General features: G+C 37.8%; 1 long non-coding RNA gene across 1 annotated transcript; it reads left to right on the forward strand.

Annotated features, from left to right (window-relative positions):
- The first annotated feature begins 263 nt into the window (after positions 1-263).
- Positions 264-2,302, forward strand: LOC133830736 (uncharacterized). Its single transcript, XR_009892193.1, has 2 exons — positions 264-561; positions 1,959-2,302. It is a non-coding gene; the product is annotated as an uncharacterized LOC133830736 (long non-coding RNA).
- Positions 2,303-22,940: the final 20,638 nt, after the last annotated feature.

Below are 22,940 nucleotides of genomic sequence, written 5' to 3' on the forward strand. Positions count from 1 at the left end.
TCCATGGATAATCAACTGAAAATCATGCACTTGGCTTATCACATCTTTGGAATCTACCATCTTGAAGTTCAAGAATTAGCCAACAAAGAATTTCTTCGCTCCAGAATCTTCAGATTTGTACTTGTGGTCCAAGGAGTCCCATAGGGCCTGATTGGTAGCATATCTAAATTTGATTTTATCATTTCCAAAACATAATTATGGTGGGTCCCATAATAATACTTGTTTGGTTTTCATTTTCAAAAAGTCAATCCAAATTCATATCCTAATTTCACACTACAAGATTGAAAACGATTATTTCACGTTTTCTCTCATTCTAAATATTACATCCCAAAACTTCTTCTCTTTATCTTGTTCTCCACTTTCTCTTCATCAGACTTCACATAACAATAAAAGGATGTTCATGCGATTGTCGGTCTACCACCTCCAATACCACTCTTCTTCGTTTGCGATACCAGCTTAGGATTCTAGATCACTACCAGGATAGGATGTCTGACGATGAACGACATGAAGACCATGCCGATTGCCAAATCTCTCTGCCATTTTCTCAATCTGCATTTTCAGGTACCAATAATACTCTTTAATTTATAATATAAGTCCTTTAAATTATATTGTTTGATGATTTTCTCTCTGGGTTATCAACGTTTTCTTATATATTTCTTGAAAATGTTTCAATTTGTTGTTTATTTGTGTTATTAGTCGTTGCTTTCTTGATCTGAGAATTTTGATTTTTCTTTAACTGTTAAGGTTTCAGACTTTTGTTTTTTATTCCTTGCTATAGTTGAGATTTGTGTAAATTCTTTCAGATCCAAAGAAATTCTTTACTATAAGTCAGCCCCATTAGTAATAATTAAAGGTTCAGATACACATTCATTACTGTTGTTATATATTAAACAAATATATTTTTGTGATCAGTTGGTACTTCTGTAGTCAAAATACTAGAAAATAAAACCAAAATGTAGTGCCCAATTTGACTCATCATTTATGTGCTATGAATTTTACAAGAATCCTCCGTATAATTTGCTTAAAAACTTATTAAACTGTGAGCTAAATTAAGTATGTAAATCCGAAAGAGAAAAAAATGGCATGAAAACTGTAGGAGAAATAAATAAAACACATAAAAGAGAAATATAATGTATATATATAGGTAACATCACATAAGAACTTTGTTTGAGCTTCATATATTAATTCTAGTGATTGTGATACTTCATGTTTGGGATAATATAGAAGCACAACATTGTTTTAGAAAGAAGTAGTGCATTGTTTTTAAAGGACATTGAAATTAAGTATATATGTATATATTGCTTTGCTCATGTGAAAAATTTAAACATGTTTGTTGGAGATATGAGTAAACTGAGTTAGAGCATAATTCTTTGAATCTGAAACATATATATATATATATATATATATATATAAGTAGTTATGATTAAAGGACTTATGAAGCAAAAGAGATTATAAGTTATGGCTATCTCTGCTATTGCTCATAAGATTTGTTTCAATATTAAATCTCTTTATAATTATTAACAACCATATATTTATCATATCAGATGATGCCTTTTGTGTTTATGATTTTGGTGTCATTTCTAAGTTCTTATGGTGCTGAATCCAATATAACAATCTTATAAGTAGTTTATGATTAGAGTAAACAAAATGAATCGGAGAAATTCTTTTGTAGGAAATTGATATTTCTTTTCATGGTGTTTTATATATGTTTTTTTTTTACACAGTTTGATCATTTTAAGTCAGGATATTATCATAGTTTTATGGAAATTATGAACTTTTTGAATTTGTAAACTAATTACTAGCTTCTTATGGTGATTATTTCTAACATTATGGAACTTGAATTTATTTATATGATGATTAGAAAAGGATTTTGTAGTGATTATTTATATGATGTTTTTTCATTTCTCATATTTTTTAAGTCTTAATTAGTAGCCTTTGCTCAATGTGTTGGGATGTAGAGGCTTAAGTGAGTGGCCTAATACATACTCACCAAACCAAAATGTAATTGTACTCAAACAAGGAGCCAATTTTTACCACTGTGGCCTCGACAACAAGAGAGTGTATGGTATCTTATCAGTTATGCGGCCACCTTAGTGTTTTGTACCCTATTTTTCTCTTAGTTTTAATTTGTTATTATAAAGAAAAATCACCCGTTGTTTTTACTTGATTACTTTAGAGTATATTTTCCATGTGTACTCTGTTTCTCTTTGCATAATCCATATGCTGGAAGTTGTAGAACTAAATTGATTGAACTCAATGGTATGAATTCTATTTCACCAGTTAAAGCATGTATTCTTTGTTATCTTTTTCTTCATCATTTTTAGAATCAATTGGTCAATTTAATTCCTGTAACCAATTCAATATACTTGCAGTAAAGGACTTGAAATTCATTTGTATATTTTCAATTGAAATTATTTTGTTATTTTTTTTCTTCAAGATATTGGTTTTGTCTATTGAATTGGACTTAGTTTGGGTCTTGTGGTGAATCTTACAAGGATGAAAAAAGGTATTTAATAAAATGCACAATAGGTTTTTAATAAAATATCTCATAGTGACATGAATTTATAATGTACACCACCTCAAAAATAAAAAAATAAAATTATAATGTACATAAAATATTTTAATCAATGTATTATAATGTACATAATTTATTATGAATTTAATTAATATTCTAAATTTAAATTTTATTTAACTAAATTTATCATTCAAATTTAATATTAAATAGTTTTTAAATTCAATTCTACCAATCACATATTCTGATTTTGTTATATTTTCAAATTTTATACCAATCACAGATTTAATTTTTTAAAACTTAAAAACAGTTTACAGGCAATGTACCAATCATATTTTCATAAATACATTTTCAACCACTATATTCAGATTTTCATTTTAGAATTACACTTTTTAAAAATACAGTTTTCAAACCATGAACCAATCAGACCCATAATTATTTAGCCATTTTCTTCACACTGTACACACTATACAGTGAGTCTGATAAGCCATTTAGAATATAATTCCTACAAAGGAATTCAGCGTGCTTCCATGCCTCAACTGCATGTTGAGTTTTCACATCTACTTCATCCACCCCAACAGTGGGAGGATCATCTTTCAAGAATCTTGCAAGACTCAATGTTGTTAAGTAGAATAGCACTTTCTGCTGCCAAGTCTTAAAATTCACAGCAGTGAATTTTTCCGGTTTCTCATTATGGCTCACAAGAACTGTTGGAACCGAAACTAGCATAGGTTGGTCCCTTGAGGACTGGTTCTTTGTGGTCGAAGCCAGAGTTCGGGGAGATCCACCAGTGCTTTCAGTAGGAATAACATCCATGTTTTCAGCCATATCTGAATGGTGACATAATACTTAGAGAAATAAGTACATCTAAATTTATATTGTAAAATAATATTAATTTGCATATGGAAACTAAATACCCATTAACCATAATATGTATATATAGTATGCAAAATTTATTCAATACATAACTAAATATAAATACATTGATATGGCAATTTAAAAGCACCAAACAAATATATATTTATATATGTAACATATGTGTATGAACAAATATATGTATAGATTTACAAAAATTAAGCTGACAATGAATATATAGATCGACTAGGAAGTTATTAATACATATGCATTAAAAAAATGTTAAAAATAAACATGAATTATTTATATACATATATATGATTTTATGTGTATCAATTTATAAATGTAAGGTATAAATGTGAGTATACATATGTGATAGGTTGTATAGATTATAAACATAAGACATATATTATTTCCATGTATATATAAGTACATATATGTATACCAAGAAATAAAATATATCAATCATATGTAATTATATATGAATATATGTATGAGTATGCAAAACAGGAATGTACCTATTTTCATTTGTATATTATTTTGTATATATGTACTATACTATGTGTTATCCATATTTTCCACCAAGAACACATGACATTGTTGAATGGGCTTCATGAACTCTTAGGAGAAGCCCAGACCCAACTAGGGCCCAATGACCAATAAGCAATCAAAGCCCTGAAGGCCCGGACCAACTTCATGAGTTCACACAATCTCCATCCTCCGAGATGTAGATCATTATGGTTGACGGTCCAGTCCAAGGGATGGATCCCACCATGTGGGATCCGGATGGAGTTTCTGTTAGGAAACTTATACTAGATCTTTATTTATTTTCATGTAGATCTAATATTAAACAAATTAATATGAGATAACCTAGAACATGTTTCTAAAATTGAATTCAAAGAGAAACAATGATAAGAATACTTATAGTATACGCAGCGGAATGAATGAGTCATTCCTTCAGTTTCTCTAACCCTTGTATCCTTTTTGTCGCAGAGTATTATCAAGAAACTGAACCGATCTTCTATTATCTTCACAGTCTTCCAAAGTATCCTTAGAATCACCTAGACTAGAGTGGGAAATTCTCAACACATGAGATAGATACAGAGAGAAGAAGAGAAAAGAATAATAAGAGGCTTAGAAAATGACTTGTGTTTAGAGAGAATCTAAAACTATCAGAAACTTGTGATTTTGACTTTTGAACTTATCTTTTCATCTCTCACTTAGCACTCATTTTATAGACTCAATTAAGTCATTTAATTTTATTAAAAAATCAATAAAATAATATCCAATTAACAACCCTAGGTTGAAATTATCAGGGGCTTTAGGCCCGTGAAATTTCCCATTTGATTATAAGCCCATTGGACTTAAAATTAAAGCTTGTATTATTTTCTATTGATTTAATTAATTAAATAATTATTTAAATCCTTATCAAATTAATTATTTATAATTTGAACCTTGATTTAAACTTATTTATGAATTTAGATACCAATTAATCTTAATTAATAAATCTGCCCTAATTTCTTTGCTAATGTTCTGGAAAGAACATAACACTACAATGTGTAAGTAGATCATATCATAGATTGGCAAGTCAGTATAAATCTTGTGCACTGACTAATCTTAAGACTAACTTATTTTGAACATATAATCATATTTATATTTCACTGTGATTACGTCACTATAAATACGATTAGCTATATGATCGGGATTTAATATAAGTTTATATTAAACAAATAATCATGAAAATAAAACATGTGAGCAAAGTGATTGACCAAGTCAAAAAATGATTTCTATTCTTTTATTGATAATAAAATGAGATTACAAAGAAATTGGGATTTAATTAGGGCATAAAACCCCAACAAACTCCCACTTGCACTAATTGAAACCAATGCCTTAATTATACTAATCCCATTTCCTTGATATGCTTATCAAATGTAGCTTCTGGTAGTGTCTTTGTAAATATATCTGCAAGATTATCTTCAGTTGCAATCATCATAACCTTCACATCTCCCCTGGCCACATATTCTCGAATAATGTGATACTTCCTTTCTATATGCTTACTCCTATTGTGACTACGAGGTTCTTTCGAGTTGGCTATCGCTCCTGTATTGTCACAAAAAAACACAAGCGGTTTATCCATTTCTGGAATAAAACCAAGATCCGAATAGAACTTCTTTAGCCAGACTATTTCCTTAGCTACTTCTGACGTGGCTATGTACTCAGACTCCATGGTGGAATCTGAGATTTCATACTGCTTTATGCTTCTCCATATCACAGCTCCACCCCCAAGAGTAAACACCATTCCAGAAGTAGAATTCCTGTCATCGACATCAGTCTGAAAATCTGAATCGGTGTAGCCTACATGGTTCAAAAGACCACCCTTGTAGAATAACATATAATCCCTAGTCCACCTTAAATACTTCAGGATATGCTTAACGCCTATCCAATGTTCCGGTCCTGGGTTTGACTGATACCTGCTCACTACTCCCACTACATAGCAGATATCTGGTCTAGTACACAACATGGCATACATCAGACTTCCAACTTCAGATGCGTAAGGAAATTTTCTCATTGCATCTTCCTCTTCAGGAGTCTGGGGAGACTGCTTCTTTGAAAGATGAAGTCCATGGCAGGACAGTAGACGCCCTTTCTTGGAATTTGTCATTGAGAAAAGTTCAAGCACTTTATCTATGTAAGCTGCTTGAGATAGAGCTAAAAGTTTGCTCTTTCTATCCCTGATGATCTAGATACCTAGAACATAACTTACTTCACCCAAATCCTTCATCTGGAATTGAGTGCTCAGCCAATTCTTCGCATTTGATAATTTCTTAACATTGTTTCCAATGAGTAAGATATCATCTACATAAAGAACCAGGAATACCACTATTTGATTTGCCTTCAATTGGTAAACACAGGGCTCATCAATATTTTTTTCAAAGCCATAGGTTTTGATTATTTCATCAAACCTAAGATTCTAGGAACGAGAAGCTTGCTTAAGTAAATAAATGGACCTATTCAACTTGTAAACTTTTCCTTCTTGTCCAGCTACTTAAATCCTTCTGGCTGATCCATATAAATGACTTCGTCAAGCTTTCCATTAAGAAAAGTTGTCTTGACATCCATTTGCCACATCTCATAGTCGAGAGCGACTGCTATGGATAGGAGGATGCGAATGGACTTAAGCATGGCTACTGGACTAAATATTTCCGCATAGTCCACGCCTTCTCTTTGGGTATAACCCTTTGCCACTAATCGAGCTTTATAAGTCTCGATATTTCCATCAACACCTTGTTTCTTCTTGTAGACCCACTTGCACCCAATGGCCCTAAAGTCACTAGGTACTTCCATAAGATCCCAGACGAAATTTGAGTACATGGACTCCATTTCCTGTTTCATGGCTTCAAGCCATAGTTCCTTTTTAGGGCTAGCCATTGACTGTTTGAAAGATAACGGATCATCATCACTAGTGTCACCAACAACCATATTGGTTTCACCATCCAATCCATAGGGAACTGGGCTCCTAGAAACCCTCCCACTACGACGAGGCTCCGTGATTGTTTGCTCAGGAACAGTGGTACTGTGTTCATTTAAATTGACTTGCGTCGGTTGGACATGAAGAGTGGGAATTTCATCATCAACTCACATTGATGATGATGGAACATTGGTTGGAGTCAATTCTTTAACCATCTCCTCTAAAACTACTTTGGTGCGAGGTTTGAAGTTTTGGACATAGTCATTTTCCAGAAAAGTAGCATTCGTAGAAGTAAACACTTTCTTTTCTGAATGACTATAGAAAAGTCCACCCCGAGTACCTTTAGGATAGCCAACAAAAATGCAAACTTCAGTTCCCAATTCTAGCTTTCCCTCCTTTTTCCTCAAGATGTGTGTGAGACACCCCTGGATTCTATAATGGCGTAAACTAGGTTCATGACCATTCCAGCGTTCTAAAGGAGTTTTGGGGATTGATTTAGACGGCACGACATTGAGAATTTCATTCACAGTTTCAATTGCATGTCCCCGGAACGAAGTTGGTAGAGTTGAGTAACTAAGCATGCATCTAACCATTTCCAATAATGTTCTATTCCGGCGTTCCGCTACACCATTTTGTTGCGGAGTACCTGGGGCAGTAAGTTGTGATAAAATCCCAAGTTCAGCTAAATGATCTTGGAACTGCATATCCAAATATTCTCCACCCCTATCAGATCGCAAGATCTTTAACGTTTTACCTAATTGGTTCTGAGCCATTGCTAGGAATTCCTGAAACTTTGAAAATGTTTCCGATTTCCTATGCATTAGGTAAAGACATGAGTATCTAGAGTAATCGTCAATGAAAGTGACGAAATACTCAAAACCACCCCTGGCTTGTACATTCAAAGGTTCACAAACATCTGAATGCACAAGACCAAGTGGTTATTCGACCTTATTACCCTTTGCAGAGAATGGACGCTTGGTCAGTTTGCCTTCTAGACAAGATTCATAGACAGGTAATTCACCTAATGTGAGTTCCCTCAAAGGTCCGTTCTTTGTAAGTGTTTGAATCCTATCATAGCCAATGTGACCTAGTCTCAAGTGCCATAAATACATCATATTATCGTTATCGTTCTTTTGACGTTTATTCGTCCAAGGTTTAGCAACTTTGTATAAATCATTGTTAAGATCGAGGGGTTCATTAGGTCACAGAATATAAAGCCCATTTTCCAAATATGCAATACACAATTGTGATCCATTGAAAGAATTAGATATATTAGAACTTGTGAAAGCCATAACAAATCGTTCTAATTGCAACATGGAAACTGAAATTAAATTTCTACTAAAATTCAGAATAAAAAATACATCATTTAAAATTAAGTATTTATTTCCGAACTTCAGACGTGCTATTCCTCTAGTTTGGACCTTAACGAATGCTTTGTTTCCATCTCTAAGCTTTAAGCCACCTTAGTCAACTTCCTCCCACGATTCAAGAAGTTGTAAAGAGTTACAAACATGGTTAATAAATCCATAATCAATAATCCAAACAGATTTATCATTCTCTAAAACACATGTTTCCAAGATAAATGAATTATAATCATTACCTTTTTTTTAGCTTCTAGAAACTTGGGGAAATCTTGTTTCCAATGCCCCTTCTCTTTGCAGTGAAAAAACTTAACTTTACCTTTCTTGTTTTTCTTATTCTTCCCCTTAGGCGTCTGTGCACTTGGTTGTGCACTCTTCTTTCCAGCCTTTGTAGGCTTGGGGTTGTTGTTTTGTCCACCTTTCCTCTTATTTCCAGCTTTCGAAGATGAATCTTGGTTAGCTTCAGCCTTAGCTAGATCAGCAGCAACATCAGTAGTCTTATTTTCACCTTCTTTACTAGGTCCACCCATGACAGGTTCAATAATTTGAGGCTCGTTCATGAGCTGCGTAAGACGATAGTTGAGTCGATCACGAACGTGCAGACACGGTGCCATCCGAGAATTTACGGTGCCATCATGAACGTGCGGAGACGATGCTATCCAAGCATTTAAGGTGCCATCACGAACGTGCGGACACGGTGCTCATTCTGGGGATTCCTCAATCATGACGAATTCAGAGTTGTCACCAATCAAATCTATGTTGATATTCTGCTTCTAATTAAGGAAGTTTTCTCCAGTGAGTTTCTCCATCGAAAGTTGAGAAAGGATGGGAGTAGACACATACACTACTGAACTTAAAACTACAAATTATCAATAATATAGAAATCAATCACATTTGCTCATTAAAACTCATATTCACACAAATTTCAAGAAATAGCACAACATATACCAAAAATATGTAAGATATGAGAAAAAATAACAAAAACAATCATATCTCTATTTCTTTAGGTTTTTAACTAATCTATGATATCCTTGTCTTGGCTGGCGAGAGTAAAAAATACTACCAGTTAAATAGAGTTATAAACTCATTTAATAATAGATACCACTATTAACAACCTACTATTTGATCAAAATAAGAAAACAAAATCTCTTATTTTATGAGCTAGACTCACGGTTTTGATAATCATAGATTTAGTCTTAGTAGTCACCGTAGGAGTGAGTCTAGTAGAATTTGACCTACAATTATCTATCTTTCGAAATCTAACCTTGTCAAAATAACTAATGAACACCTTCCGTCAGGGGACGAATCAAAGCGCCTCAAGGCCCCATTATGTTATTGACTTTGTTAAACCAATGGTGGAGATCGAATATAATTCTTAAAATAAGATCATTATAAAATTAAAAATTGTATTTTTATTATTTATTTTTAGAAAATTAATGACTATGGTTTTCCAAAAAATATTAAGATTAGAATTTTTAAAACCAAAGTCCTATAATTTCCTATTAATTCTAAAGTGTCACATTGAAACAAATTCAATTAATTTAGAATTAATTTGTTGCTAATCAATATTTAGGTTTAACTAAAATAATGAACCCATATAATTAAGTCCAACTCAGGTAAATGAGCCTTAACAATTGGGCTTGTATGGAGGAGGGCTGGGTCCGGTATGTCGTTCCCACTACAGAGGCTCACAATCTTCCATACAAGGTCCAAAAGACAAGAATTTAAACCTTCGTTTTATTGATTGTTATTAATTGATTAGGCCTACTATAGTCATGCAAAGCAAATGAGCCTTCACAAGTGGAATCGCCCACAAGAGAAGAATTTAAACTTTACATTTTCTAATGGGCCCAAATAAAACCTATCATTTTATGAATATTTTATTTGGAAAAAACCATAGACCTAACAAACATATGGGCCACTATATGCATCTAAGCCCAATTCAAAAATACCACATATAGTGCAAACAAACATGTTATAATTGGATGGGCCTAATCATGTTACTATATGAGCAAGTCTATGAATTTATGCAGAAATACTACAATTTATTTTATTTATCAACAATCAACTTGGTTTTAGGTTAATTTGAAAAAAAAAATTAATTTAATTTAAATAGGATTTATCAACAATTAACCAAAGTTAATTTAAATCCCATCTATTAAAAAAATATTTTATTAATTGGCTGAAAAAAAATGATATTTTTCAAAATTTAACCAATTTTAAATTTTAAAATCAATATCTTAACTGTTTTTCAAAAAATATTTGGTGTTGTTACAACCATTAGCTAATATTTTAACCATTTAAAAAAAATATTAAAAGTTATAATGTGGATGCTCAAAATTCAACATCGGTAAAGAACCCACATCTCATGCCTAAGGTCCCTGGAAGGTCCAAAGCAACCATGTTTGAAGTCCATTTGAACCCTCAAATTAGTGCTCAAAATGACCCTGCTCCAAATGACCCTGCTCAAAATGAACCTGCTCCAAATGACCACTCCACCTTGAACACTGGTAAAAAGCCCAAGCGTCGTGCGCCTCGTGCGCCCCGTGTGCGCCCAGGCGCCTCAAGCGCCCTGCGCGTCCCGCTTGCCTCGTGACACCACATGGAGACAAGCGTCTCGTGGCCCCCAAGACGCCACGCGCAACAGTCATGCCATGGTCCTCGTGGTGGCCTCCTCTCACACACCAGCCTTGTCCTTAGGGGTGTCCACGTGGTGACCATGGAGCAAGAAGAGTTAGAATACGGATGGTACGGTGTCCATGCTAGATAGGTAGTGGCAGTACAAGAATGGTACATGGTTAGGATTCCCTCAACATGCTTATGAGATCCGTACCCAACAAGTAGTGGAGGCATAATATGGTACCAAGACAGGAGTACTTTTGCAGACCCCTGACATGTACTAGAGCAAACCCCCACTCTTCCAACACCACTACCCCTGAAACTACTCTCCTGCAGTGTACTTGTGTACCATCTGGTCCCCTGGACCACAATGTATCAGGGGCCATTAGAGCCCACTATAAAAGGAACCACACTTCCACATGGGAAGGGGTTGGAAAAAATACTGTAGCACTACACCATATGAAATACAAGTTCATTTCACCATTTTCTTTCTGCAACTGTTCTTTGAGTTCCCAATTAGATCTTTGAAGTTTTTCTTTTGATAATCTCTACATTTTTATTTTTCTAACTTAACTTGGTTGACGAGTTCTCACCATCAATAGTTTGGCGCCGTCTGTGGGAAGAACAAGCATCAAGCCATCGTTCTTCCATCACTTCCAACAAAGAAAGATGCTAAGACGTTCAAAATACCTATGGCAAATACAAGATGATGAGATTCGTCGGGACGAAGTAGAGTGGAGGGCTTCCAAGAAAGACCCCCCTCTGCCCAAGCATGGAGGTAGACCAGAAGAGCCTCATCCCCCAAGGGAGGAGAAGGAAGCATTATCCCCGGCCCTCCGGCCCGACGGAGGTCATTCAGAGCCACCAGTGCATCCACTTCACCAGCCTCCGGTGGCACCACGCTCAGGCCACCAAGACCTAGGTCCATCGACGCACGGGCCAAGCAAGGGTCCCGGGGTACGCTCGGTAAGTTCCAGCTCAAGGACTCGCTTCTATAGGGATGAGATTCAAGAGTTACATAAAAAGACTCGAAGGCTGGAAACCACGATAGAGAACATGCAGGAGGTCTTAAACGACCTACTGCAAGGAAAGTCAAGCATACCCCTTCCTAGGCGTAAAGAGAAGGAGCATGAAAAAGGGGAAGACACTGTCCCCATAGATGATGGGGGAACCCGACTTTACACCAGTAAAACTCCCCTGACAAGGTCCAATGGGGAACCTAGGTCGACGAAATGCCCCCAAGAGAAAAGGCAGAAGGAGGATGATGGTTGTAAGAACGAAGCAGAACTCACCTCAAAAGAAGCGCCCCCCGCGGTTCCCCCGAGGAACACCACCAAAGCAAGGGTTCAGTCTGAGGACCCGTGAGACTCCTCAAGAAAAAAGAGGAGGGGACTAGACACTAAAATGCGAAGCCCTCGGGACAAAATTACCATTGCATCTAGGGGCACAAAGATAACGAAGAATTTGACTGTGATTCGCCCTTCACAAGGGAGATCCAGGCTGAGCAAATGTCCACTGGCTTCAGAGAGCCTCGCATGACTCCGTACGAGGGTGCTACAGACCCAAAATATCACTTAGACTCCTTCAATAACTTGATGAGGTTAAGAGGGGTCAACAACAGGGCAAAGTGCCATTGCTTTGTCGTTACGCTTAAAGGAGTGGCGTACAAGTGGTTCAAGAGGTTAAGGCCAGGAACAATCAAATCATGGCAGCAATTCTCTGATGAATTTCTTCAGCAACACCATGCAGCCTGTGATTACGTCATGCCAATTACCAGCCTCGCTAACATAAAACAAGGCGAGAATGAAAGTCTAAATAACTATGTCCATAGGTTCAATATGGAAGCAACGAAGGTGGGAAGCTTAACCAAAGCAGAGCTCAAGATGGCTATTACAGCCGGAGTACGACCAGGAAGCAGGTTTATGGAGTAACATGCTCAAAACAGAAGTTTTGAATTTGGATGATTTCTTCGAGAGAGCACAGAAGTACATACGTGTGGAAGAGGGCCATAAGAACTCGAATGTTGAAGAAAGCGAACCTTCCTCCAGTCGCCCTACTACCAATACGTCTGAAGATTCCATATAGAAGGGGGCGTTGTGCTAGAGGGGTCGCTGACCAAGTTTGAGATTGAATTAAGACCATCTAGCCATGAAAGTCCCGGCCCGAGGGAAGATCACCTAAAAAATTGCAAAAAGGGTCTCAAAAGTAGACGCATGCAAAAATGGTCTCAAAAGTAGACGCCTGCAAAAAGGGGTCTCAAAAGTAGACACTTGCAAAAAGGGTCTCCAAAGTAGACGCTTGCAAAAAGGGTCTCAAAAGTAGACGCCTGCAAAAAGGGTTTCCAAAGTAGACGCTTGCAAAAAGGGTCTCAAAAGTAGACGCCTGCAAAAAGGGTCTCCAAAGTAGACACTTGCAAAAAGGGTCTCAAAAGTAGACGCCTGCAGAAAGGGTCTCAAAGTAGACGCTTCCAAAAAGGGTCTCAAAAAAGACGCTGGCAAAAAGGGTCTCAAAGAAGACGCTTGCAAAAATAGTACTATGCCTAATGACGAGAAGGACGCTTCTCGCAAGAAATAATAAGCGCGCACGAAAATATATAAAAGGATAACTAGAACCCAAGGGGTCAATATATCCTTATAGATACGATCAAGGTGCACCAAAGAGAGACCTATCGAACCCCCTTTCGCGTGGGCTCCAAAGGACCTCGAGCATGATAAATACAAAAATAAAATAAAAAATAAAAAAAGGAAGAGTCTCCAAGAACGCCTAAAGGCCTCCCTATAGACTGGGGGGCAAGTGTGGATACCAAAATTCCACCATAAAAAAAAATTCTCCAGTACATGGTTAAAATACAAGGCTAAAGGTCACTTAGTCACATTATTAGGCTCAGACCTGTAAGTCTTGTGAAACAAGGAGATTGTCCCAAGGGAAGCATCACCTTATGAGCCATGAAGTATGACCTTGCTAGGCTAAGAGGCCAAGCTACGCGTCACGAGAGGGCAGGTGCACGAGGTCCTCGCATAGCGAGGCCCTACTTCTCTTGATGCTGAGAGATGTCGAGGGCATCAGAGCTGTGAATGTAGGAATTCTTCCCTTGTGAATTCCATCCAAGAGAGCCACCCTCGCTATGCGAGGCTCATGACTGGCCTCCCACGCACGCTTCAGCACTCGGACATGGGTACCCCGAGGCGCCACCCTTGCTACGCGAGGCTCACGGCTGGCCTCCTACGCGCGTCGTGTCTACGCGAGACATCGCGTCCTGCCTCCAAGTGATCACATGGGATGCAGCCTCGCTAGACTTCCCGTGTCCCGCATGCATAGACGCATGCATCTGAACATAGGTCCCAAAGGGCCGCCTCGCTATGCGAGACACTCTAAGGACCCTGAACCCTCTCGCTATGCAGGGCACTTTGCTAGGCTTCCCGCGTGCACCTTGCCTCGCCTCATGCACCAGCCACGACACCTACAACGGGCATTCTACCCAGCATCCCAGGCAACGACGTGCTCCCCAAAGGAGGAGAAATTGAAGTTTGGATCCTGCCTCCATACACCGTAAAGGGGGCGCTCTATGGACCTATATTCAATAGCTGCCGTATCCACCTCTAAGGAAGCAACCCTCTCCTGCGACTTGACTGCAGCAGCCTTAGCACCCTCAAGTTCGCCCTCTAAGGAAGCCACCCTCTTCTGCGACGCAGCCGCGGTAGCCTTGGCACCCTGGAGTTCGGCCTCTAGGCTGGTGACCCTTTCCTGCAACATCGTGGCCTTGGAAATCGCCCTCTTCTTCTTTTTCGATGAGGCAGAAATTTTTGCCAAGGCCCTTTCTAGCATAGACTTGGTTTCAGCAAGCTCCCACTCATGCTCCTGGACCCGAACCGCAAGACGGTCCCTCTCGGCATTCGACGTGGAAAGGTTGTGAGCCGAGTCAACAAACCGTTGAGCCACGGTATAGGCCTGGCATGAAGACCTATTTATAAGAATCAAAGAGAAGAGTCTACCAGAGCACCTAAAGGTCCTCTCCTAGACTGGGGGGCAAGTGTGGATGCTCAAAATTCAACACCAGTAAAGAACCCACATCTCACGCCTAAGGTCCCTGGAAGGTCCAAGGCAACCATGTTTGAAGTCCATTTGAACCCTCAAATTAGTGCTCTAAATGACCTTGCTCCAAATGACCCTGCTCAAAATGACCCTGCTCCAAATGACCACTCCACCTTGAACACTGGTAAAGAGCCCAAGTGTCCCGCGTGCCCCAGGTTCCTCGCGTGCCCAGGCGCATCGCGCGCCCCAGGCGCAACGTGCGTCCCGCTCGCCTTGCGACACCACCAGGAGACAAGCATCTCGCGGCCCCCAAGACGCCACGCGCAACAGTCACGCCGTGGTCCTCGTGGTGGCCTCCTCTCACACACCAGCCTCGTCCTTAGGGGTGTTCACGTGGTGACCATGGAGCAAGAAGAGTTAGAATACGGATGGTACGGTGTCCATGCTAGACAGATAATGGCAGTACAAGAATGGTACATGGTCAGGATTCCCTCAACATGCTTATGAGATCCGTACCCAACAAGTAATGGAGGCATAATATGGTACCAAGACAGGAGTACTTTTGTAGACCCCTGACACGTACTAGAGCAAACCCCCACCCCTGAAACCACTCTCTTGACAGTGTACTTGTGTACCATCTGGTCCCCTGGACCACAATTTATCAAGGGCCATTAGAGCCCACTATAAAAGGAACCACACTTCCACATGGGAAGGGGTTGAAAAAAATACTGTAGCACTACACCATATGAAATACAAGTTCATTTCACCATTTCTTTCTGCAACTGTTCTTTGAGTTCCCAATTAAATCTTTGAAGTTTTTCTTTTGATAATCTCTACATTTCTATTTTCTAACTTAACTTGGTTGACGAGTTCTCACCGTCAACATATAACAATCATAAAATATCTCAAAACAATTAATCAAATTCAAATATCCATAAAAATATCTAACTAACAATATTTAAATTTAAAATAATTTAATTATTAAAAACTATAGAATAAAAAGATATTTATATTTCCAAATAAAGATTTAATAAAAATATCAAGAATTTAAAAAAAAAAATCTTAAATATCTGATATCTTAATTTTAATATATTAAAAGATTTGAAATTAAGTTGTTAGTCTATTTTTAAATTTGAATTTGAATCTTTGTAGAAAATATCTAATTATTTAAATATCAACTAAAAAATATATCTTATTTTAAAAACCAATTTTAAATGATAAAACAAATATGATATTTTTGGCTTTGATTATAAATAATAAATTTTCACATTTTTAATTTTCTTTAATTAAAAAAAAATTGTGATGAATAGTATCCGTGACGGGTACTGTTCACCGCACTGGTGGCTGGGCGTTGCGCGCGCGCATGGGCAGCCAGGCCAAATTTTCCCAAAAAACTTTTTTTGAGCAATTTTCCAAACCAAAACTATTTTCTAATTAATTTTTAACATGTTTTATACAAAATAAAGGATATATAAAAATTAATGGCATATAAAACACAACAAAATAACCTAAAATTTGCTAATAATCACATAAAATCAATATGCTTCATAAAAACATGAAAAACTATCCAATTGTTCAAACACATCAAATAATCCAATTTTTAACATGTTCATGCATGAAAATAAAGATTACAAAAGGCTCTAAGGCCAGTTGTTAGCAAACTTATACAAGATCTTTATTTATTTTCATGTAGATCTAATATTAAACAAATTAATGTGAGATAATCTAGAACATATTTCTAAAATTGAATTCAAAGAGAAACAATGATAAGAATACTTACAGTATACGCAACGGAATGAATGAGTCCTTCATTTAGTTTCTCTAACCCTTGTATCCTTTCTGTCGCAGAGTATTATCAAGAAACTGAACCGATCTTCTATTATCTTCATAGTCTTCCAAAGTATCCCTAGAATCACCTAGACTAGAGTGGGAAATTCTCAACACATGAGATAAATACAGAGAGAAGAAGAGAAAAGAATAATAAGAGGCTTAGAAAAGGAATTGTGTTTAGAGAGAATCTAAAACTATCAAAAACTTGTGATTTGGACTTCTGAACTTATCTTTTCATCTCTCACTTAGCACTCCTTTTATAGACTCAATTAGGCCATTTAATTTAATTAAAAAAATTAATAAAATAATAGCCAATTAACAACCCTAGGTTGAAATTATCATGGGCTTTAGGCCCGTGAAATTTCCCATTTGATTATAAGCCCATTGGACTTAGAATCAAAGCATGTATTATTTTCTATTGATTTAATTAATTAGATAATTATTTAAATCCTTTATCAAATTAATTATTTATAATTTGATCCTTAATTTAAACTTATTTATTAATTTAGATACCAATTTATCTTAATTAATAAATTTGCCTTAATTTCTCATTTCTTCTTTAAATTACATAACTCTGTGAAACTATTCAAAATTGACCTAGTCAACTTTGATAATTCTAATTGATAATTAAATCAATTAATTGAGACTATCTAGATGATTTTATCCAAGGAATAATGGGGACCATGGTCCTATTAAATCAAGCTCCAATTAGTTATCATAAATCTAACAAATAAATTTACTAACTTATTAATTCTTCGTGACTCCACTAAAGACTCAGAATTGCACTCTTGAATTCATAGAACGCTCTATAACAAATATAGATAAGCTATTAATTATCCATTGTTACAACCATAATTGTCACTCAATCCTCTATAGACGGTATACAATGAGATGGGACTAAAATACCGTTTTACCCCTCATTGTATTTTATCCTTGAAAAACTTAGTTCATTGTAAATGATATTTCAGTAAGCTAATCTAATTACTAAAATGAGATCTCTATCATTTAACACCTTGAACCAAACTAAAAGGAAACCATCATTTCACTTCTTCATCAGAAGCTATAGATGTTCATATCTATGATTAACACTCCCACTCAATTATACTACCGAGTTCCCAAGATGTAAGTATGGGCTAGTCCGTAGGGTAAGCTGGTAACGAACAAGTCAAAGAACTCAAATAATACAACCAGTTAGAATACTAACAACTTAGAATTGAGGTCGAATTGACCTATGGTCATCTATATGATATGACTAGAATAGATAATAACAATATGTTTACTTACCTTATCAACTGTCAATATCGGTCTAGTCCGATGTAACAAATATATCCGATCTTATCTACTTTTCTAATGTTCTAGAAAGAACATAACACTACAATGTGTAAGTAGATCATATCGTAGATTGGCAAGTCAGTGTAAATCCTGTGCACTGACTAATCTTAAGACTAACTAATTTTGAACATATAATCATATTTATATTCCACTATGATTACGTCATTATAAATATGATCAACCATATGCTCGGGATTTAATAGAAGTTTATATTAAATAAATAATCATGAAAATGAAACATGTGAGCAAAGTGATTGACCAAGTCAAAAAAAGATTTCTATTCTTTTATTGATAATAAAATGAGATTACAAAGAAATTGGGTTTTAATTAGGGCATAAAACCCCAACAGTTTCCAAGTTCATCCTCACATTCTAACTCGCTACTAGGATATACCCTTCAATTTGTCGTCACTAACTGATGCCCACCTTGGAAAATGAACCCGGACCATACGTCCTGGTAGAACAAAACCAATACGTCTTCCAGCTAACGTGTCCCTGAGAAATTCGGCAGTTGGTCTCCTCAACTAACCTACAAAAGGGATACACAGGGAATGTACAATGTTCATTGGGATCGATACTGTTACTACTCTGATAGATCCTGTACCTAGAATCCCCATGAAGGCTGACGCGTACCAGTACGTATCATCGTACAAGGGGCAGCTGTAATGCTCAACCACGCTTAAGCCGACCCAGTGGGCCTAGATTAAACACTATATAATCACATTCTCCACTTGTACTATAGCTCCATTAGAGGGTAATTATGATTATATCTTTATTGTGCCCGGATTAGTTCGACCCAAACTACATGGCCACCTATAAATAGGGCCATTAGTGCCCTGTAGCAAGGATTTGACTTTTTCATGAATGCAAAAATGCTTCTGAACTTGCTGAAAACCTCCATTGTTAAACTCTCTAAAGCTCAATTCAATTGAATCATGGACTAAGGCTCATTAACGCCCTAACCATGAAAAATCATTGGCCTTGTTTATTTCCGTTCCTTTCTTATTAGCTCTTATTTCTTAATATATTTATAGTTCCTGAAAAATTGGGTAAACATTTTGCTGCTTTCATTGAGGGCTTAAAGAAAGCTTGAACCAGTCTTTGTCATCTACGAAGATGGTGAATACCAGACACACTCTGTTTGATCCCGCTCACCAGTAGCAGCATCAAGAAAATGGGGAACCAATGCAAGACCAGCAACTTCCTCAAGAGCAACCAGAGGATATAACTTATAACAGCCCCTACTTGATGACTCCCAGAACTTCGAAGAAGGGGGTGAATACGACGAAGAGTATTACGAAGAAGACGGAGAGGGGTATGAAGACCATGAAGCCAAAAATTCCATCGACCCCAACGAGAATGATGTTGGACCTAAACCAAAGGACATGCAAGTGGTTCGTTTAAGACGACAGATCCTTGATTAAGAGGAAAAGATGGTGAAACAACAAGAGACCACTCACCAGATGCAAGAAGCCCTCTTGTCTTTTCAAGAATTTATTGTTGCTTAGGGCTTTACAGTTGATCCCGCTGCAATTCCTTCCACAGGAACTCAGCCAGCTGTCCCACTTACAAGGACTAGTGCTCCCAACAATACAACCCCCCGGGATTGTTGGCTAATGTAAGCTTGAGTTCTACGCTCAAAAATGTCAATTGTTGAAATATTGTAGTTTTGATGAGTTCTAGTGTGGTTTATGGTAGAATGATGTTGATAATAGCTTATCTAGGTTGTATAAGGTGTTCCGTTGCTGTAAATCTATTGAAACATTGGTTGGGAGTCGATTTTCTGGGTCTGGTTTGCAGGGGATCGCGGGTTTCAAAGAATTTGGGGAAGAACACTAAGCTTCTGGGTAGTATTTGAGTTTCTGGTTACCTAGCGCAACCGCGCTAGTGTTCCAGAAACTAGGTAATTTGGTTGGAACTGAGGTATCGAGTCTAGGGGCACGACTGCGCTGGGCTAGGGTGCGACCACGCCAATACCCCAGAAAGCCTAAACTTTCTACTAGCGCGACCACGCCTGATGCCCAGAAATATGGATTTGCTGATTTTAACTTTAGGGCTCGAGGAGTTTAGGAATCCTTTTGGTGACCCACTTGGGGGCTCGTGGGACGTTCTTAACGTCCCGAAAACTAAGAATAGTAATTTTAAGGATGAGGTTTAGAGTGAGGCTCATGATTTGTAATCAATCCCTAATAAGAGTAAGTTTATGTTGTGACTAGATTATCGCAAGGCTCGAGATTAGGATCATACTTGAGGTCTATTGTCTATTGCATGTAACTTTAGGTAAGAAAATTACACCCTGGTTGTGATCCAGACTTGGACCCCTGTAAATGGATATATCTATGATTATAATTGTAATTACACGCTTAGGCATGTTTGTATATGTTATGTCTGTTGTGTGTTGTGCAATATATACATGTGTGTGATTATACTTGTGCTGAAAGTCCGGCCTAATGGCACTGGGGCCAAAATTAAGCGTGCGGAATGAAGACCGACCTAAGCGAGTTGGGATCGGCCATAAGACCAGAGGACTTGACCTAAGGGCGATGGGTCTGAACGTCACTTAAATAAATAGAAGTGTTGATTACACTTAACTAAATGTATTGATTGTTGAGATTAAAATATGTATTTGATTGAGTAGATTATCACTACAAAACTTATTGTTTATATAACATTACTTATTGAATTTGTTGATTCAAGTTTACTGCTTATATGTTGTTTCTTATTGTATTCGTTGATTTAAGTTTTCTTCTTGAGCCGTGGCTCACGGGTGCTATGTCGTGCAGGTAAGGGAAATGGAAAGTTGGACCAACCGTGAGTTGGAGAGCTTTAGGGGCATCGTGTACATCAGCAGCTGCTCGACTGCCACGACCGAGGAATCAACACAGACTAAAGCCAAACTAAAATTTTGCCCATAGGCTGGCTTGAGTTGTAATTATATTGAGAGTTGTAAATGCCTTGTAAACACTTACCCTTTTTTGGGGATCCCATGTATAGACTCACACTTTTTAATGAAAAATAATTATTCCTATGATCAAAATCTTTTAACCATAATCCATTAACTATCCTTAGTAGCACGTTTATGTCCAAATGACTTGATTAGCAAGTCCAACACTATTTTAAATACATAGTGTAATGGTCTTCGCTATCCAGGGCATTACAACATGGTATCAGAGCGGTCTAGGTTTAAGGATTCCTAAATACTGGCTAGGAAAGTACACTCGCCGTAAAAGAGAAGCTCAACTCAAGGTTCGGTAACGATATATGTGAATATGTGCTTAACTGTCTAGATAAGATATGAATGCCATATCTGCCTGTTTAATAGGAAGCATGAGATATATTAATAAGGGCTTAGCTTTGACTGCTATATGTATATGATAAGGCATGCTTATTAGCATTGCTATCATATGTGGGTAACTGTTGAAATGTCTGTTAGCATTATGACTCCATATTGTTGCATGATTGTGGCATTAGATGATGGGGTGATTTTAAAAACATGTTATCATTACATAATCAGACGAGTAATTGATTATAGATATACTTAGAGAGTTATGCCTCCAAGGTGATCAGTTCGACTAGCCGGTGCTTAGATTGAGGCTAGAGATGCTATCAAGGGCCAGGACCCTCCGCCAGTCCCTGAGAATTGGCAACAGATGTTTGTTGACATGCAAGATAGGCTTCAGATTCAAAAGGAAGAAATCTGTCTTCTGAGACAGTAGGTTCCGCTAGGGAACGCTACACCAGACTTGCCACCTATTGTGGCACCAGCCGTACAATAGCCTGATATTGGGAACAGGTGGGAACTGTTGTACAAGAGATTTAGTAAATGACATCCTCCAATATTTGAGAGAGGACCAAATCCACTTCAGGCTGAACAGTGGATGAGCCTAACCACCTCCATCTTGGATTTCATGAGGGTGGTAGGTAATAATAGGGTGGCCTGCACCACTAACATGTTTCGGGATGATGCCCGCATTTGGTGGGAGGTGGCTCTTAGACTCGTGATGTTTCTATTATGGGTTGGGATAAGTTCAGAGACTTGTTCAACCAGAAGTACTCCAGTAGTGCTGTTAGGGTTGCGAAGGTGAACGAGCTCACCAGTTTGGTATAGGGCAGCATGACAGTTACTGAGTACGCCCTGAAAATTGATAGGCTGGCAAAGTTTGCACCTAATCTAGGGCCTACAAATGCAGCTAGGCAAGACAGGTTTGTCCAGGGGCTGAATGCTATGATAGCCCAAGATGTGCAGATTACCTCAGTATCTGGGGAGACTATTTAGGCCCAGGTGGTTGAGAAGGCTCTTACAGCTAAGGAGGCAGAAAAAAAGATTCGGAGGGAGAGCACTGCAAGATGAGATGTTCGGAGGGTAGTGCTTCCATTTGTGGGATCTGGTAGGGGCGGAGGCCCCGGTGATCACAAGAGGAAGACCCCTGACACCTCAACCATTGTTGGTCCTGATAGGAGGGGCTGAGGGTTTAGAGAGGCTGCCAGGGCAGCAGTGAGGCATGGAGAAGTTACCCGGAGTGTTCTCGATGCAAAAAGTGCATTTTTGGGCGAATGTTGGGCGAAAGCATGTTACTTGTGTGGGGTAATTGGGCATCTCAAGAAAGACTGCCTGAATTTGAAGAGGAAGAACCAAGGAAGGCGGACAACTTGACTCCAGTTCGAGTGTTCGCCTTAACTAATGCAGAGGCTGAGGATAGTCCCTCAGTGGTGACAGGTCAGCTTTCTAGCACTGACACTTCATATACTGTATTGATTGACTCTGGTTCTACACATTCATTTGTTTCTATAAAAGTGATGAACAGGGTGTTCAAGGATTATCTGGATCAATTCGTGATTGTCTTCCTCAACGACATCCTGGTTTACTCTCGTTCAAAGACAGAGCATGAGCAACATCTTCGGTTGGTTTTGCAGAGATTGAGAGAGCATCG

The sequence above is a fragment of the Humulus lupulus genome, chromosome 4, assembly GCF_963169125.1.
Source record: "Humulus lupulus chromosome 4, drHumLupu1.1, whole genome shotgun sequence".
Classification (NCBI taxonomy): domain Eukaryota; kingdom Viridiplantae; phylum Streptophyta; class Magnoliopsida; order Rosales; family Cannabaceae; genus Humulus; species Humulus lupulus.